The sequence below is a fragment of the Haemaphysalis longicornis genome, unplaced genomic scaffold (assembly GCF_048455015.1).
Source record: "Haemaphysalis longicornis isolate Haplotype H1 unplaced genomic scaffold, Haemaphysalis longicornis Haplotype H1 scaffold_1, whole genome shotgun sequence".
Taxonomy (NCBI): Eukaryota; Metazoa; Arthropoda; class Arachnida; order Ixodida; family Ixodidae; genus Haemaphysalis; species Haemaphysalis longicornis.
In genome coordinates this window covers 476,744,732-476,748,086 of record NW_027526203.1, presented here as the reverse complement: position 1 = coordinate 476,748,086, position 3,355 = coordinate 476,744,732, and positions in this window count along the sequence as shown.

The window sequence follows — 3,355 nt, the reverse complement described above, 5'->3', positions numbered from 1 at the left end:
TGGCCTTTCTGTAGACCAAATTCTGGATCTGACAGTAGGAAGAGCAGTTCTTAGCGAAAGCCAGATTACAGATCTCACAGCTTTGATAACAGAACAGTCACAGTTGTTTTCGAAGGTGTCCAGTTGCACCAGTCTAATGACGCATGACGTAAAGCTAACATCCCAAAACAGCACAAGATGTAGGGCGTACAGGTGTTCACCAAGGCAAGAAAAACTGAGGGATGCCGTCGACCAGATGGTGACGCTGAAGATAGCTGAATCGGGTGAAGGTGATTTCGTGTCACCAATGATAATTGTGGAAGCTAACGGTAAAGAACCGTGCCCTTGCATAGATTACCGTAAGCTTAACGCAGTGACTGACAAAAGTACCCCCTACCACACGTGGAGGACTGCCTTGAAAGAGTGAGCAAGGCAAAGTACATTTCAACACTGCTTTGTGCGTGGGTACTGGCAAGTTCCACTAAGTGAATGAGCCAGTAAATTAGCTGTTTCTCGACGCCTTTCGGCACCTTCCGACCTTTGGTTCTCCCTTTCGGGCTGAAAAATGCACAATTTGCATTTTCAAGGCTAATGAACCAGATCCTAACAAGGGTGGAAGTGTTCACACTTCCATGTCCGGATGATGTCGCAGTATTTTCTAACTCTTGGCCAGGGCACATCAATGAATGAATGAATGACATTTATTAAGATGGGGGAGGCCACATGGCCGTAGTTGGGGAAGGGGAAGAAGGGAGGAGGGGGAGGGGATCACTTAATCGTTAGAGATGACTTGTTGGAGATCGATGATCAGTGATTTCTTTGTGAGGGGGATTGTAGACCCCATCTCACACTACCCTTGCCAGGCCACTCTTAATAGAAAACACACCTAGAGCATGCAGAAAATTGGGGTCTTCGTACGGGGGATCATCAGGGGACGAGTTGGGGGGCAGAGCACTGAGCAAAGAATCGCGAGAAGATGCGAAAGCTGCACAGTGCCAAGTGAGGTGCTTGAGGTCTGAAAAAACATTCTGCTGGCAGTGAGGACAGTACGGAGAGCCTGAAGAGTCCAAATGGAACCATTTCCGAAGTGTGGAGGGTGTGAGGGCCGCATTAGCGATTGTCTTATTAACAAAGATTTCTGCGGAACGGGGTAGGGTGGGGACACCATGCAGGTAGCCCTGCGGAGTCTTCTCAGCGAGCCGCTTTCGGCGAGAATATTTAGCATGATCCAGTTGGGGGCGCGGATGGAGACCTGGATCCGGTGCAAGATCGGGAGCAATCAAGGGAGGTGTTGACTGAAGGCTCTCCCGCGCTGCATTATGAGCAGCGTGATTGCCGACCCCCTGGGTCACATGCCCCGGAATCCAGGCTACGCGGACTTGCGTTCCGTTTCGGGCCAGTAGGTTAACCATGGCCTGGATGTGATGAACGGTAGGGTGATCAGAGTAAGCCCTATTGAATTCTCTGATGGCGGCGTGGGAATCAGTGAGGAGACGAACCCTGGGTGGTGGTGGTGCACGAGCCATGTAGGTCATGTGATCCAGGGCTCCTAGGCATGGAGGAAAGAATACTCAGGAGAGGCCCCTAGCATCCCAATGCATTGCGAAAAGTGTGGAGGAAGTTACGTCATTTTTCTTGAGCCCATGGACAATGTTGCTTACTCGTTTACAACTGCGGCGGCCAAATTTGGGCAAATAGAACGGAGAAATTTTTAAGGCGCTTGGTATGTCGCTGCCTCGCTACGCTTGCAAACCAACGCAGTCGCTACGACAAACGTTTTTAAATTAGGCCAGTTTGAAAACTCTGCCGTCGGAGGCGTCTGCGTTCGCCATCCCGCGAGCCTGTTGCTATGACAACGACAAACGCTACTTTGCCAGGCTTAAGAGCTGAAAAATCGTCCTTCTATCTCAAAAACGAAGGCCGTTTTTCGATTGAAACTTTGGGTAAGGGTTAGAATGGGCAAATTGAAGGCGAAATCAACAGCTTAGAACATGATATCGCAGCGAGGAATTAGCGACGAAGCTGTTTTCGCTTCGAAGCGGGAGGGCAGGGCGACGCCATGTTAGTCAAATCAAACCGGAGACAGCAAAGTATGATGGGATAGAGTGCTGGGCTCCGTGGGCTCAAGTCATGGCGGGACTCGGCTTCACAAATGTGACGTCAGGGCCTCTCCTAACCTTTTCTTTCCTCCATGCTCCTAGGAGACCATGGAGCTCGGCTTGAAGAGGTGACGGGGCGATGGTAGCCATAGTAGTGGCGCCGCTAAGATCAGGGCGTTCTTCGCAGTGCCAAGCCAAACCGATAGAGTTGTCTTGTAGGCTGGCGTCTGTAAATATGTCCACCTCGTTTGGTAGCCTCTGTGCCATGCATCGGCGGAGGGCGCGCAGACGCGGAACGACGCTAACTCGAGGGATAGCCGACCGTTGCGAAGAAACCACGGTATTTCGAGCCCAAGGGGGTGGGGGAGGAGATGGCATGGGTCCGATTGGGTGCGTTTGAGAGTCCCATGCAGTAATAGCAGCACCCTGGATAGTGAGCGTGCGCCGGAGTTGATGGTGTTTCCGGGTCTCTTCAAGAATTTCTGGCAGGGGAGGCAGAGGAGCAGCTTTCTCTAAGGCGCAGACCCTAGTGTGCCGTGGGAGGCCTGTGATCGTCCGCAGGGACGCACGATGAAGAATTTGTAGTTGCTTCATGTGAGCTGGACGGAGGTCATATGCAGGGGCGCCGTACAGAATTCGACCAAGGGCAACTGCTCGAGTGAGCGCGAGGCAAGCAGCCTGACTAGCTCCACCATACTTATTAGACATCCTGGAAATCAAATGCAGCATTGGTTTCCAGTTGCGTCTAAGTTGAGTGATCCAACGACTGGCACTGTTGTGGCTGCCCAATGGGATTCCCAAGATGCGAACCTGGTCGCACTTGGTTTGGATTGGCGTTCCGGCCAGATAAATAACATGATGGAAGTGAGATGGTGGGTTATGTAGCCCATGAACGAGTAGAAACTCTGTCTTATCAGGAGCCAACTCTAACCCAAGTGAAGGGAGGCTGTGGGCTAGACTAGAAGCCGCTGCTTGTAGTTCAACAATCATACTTTCGACGTCCGGATAGTCAGCTGCCTCAGTCCACACCGTGAGGTCATCAGCGTAGATTGCAAAACGTGATGTGGTATCGGTCTCTAGCTGACGAGCGATGCGCGTCATTGCCAAATTAAAAAGCACGGGCCCGAGGATGGAACCCTGGGGTACCCCCCTAGCCAAGAAATAGGTTCTGGGGCGCCATCCCGGGTGCGTGCCACTAAGCTGAATAGGCCGATTTTCCAGAAAGGATTTTATCCAATTTTGAGCCCGTTGGCTTGGATATGCAGCAGCCAATTCGG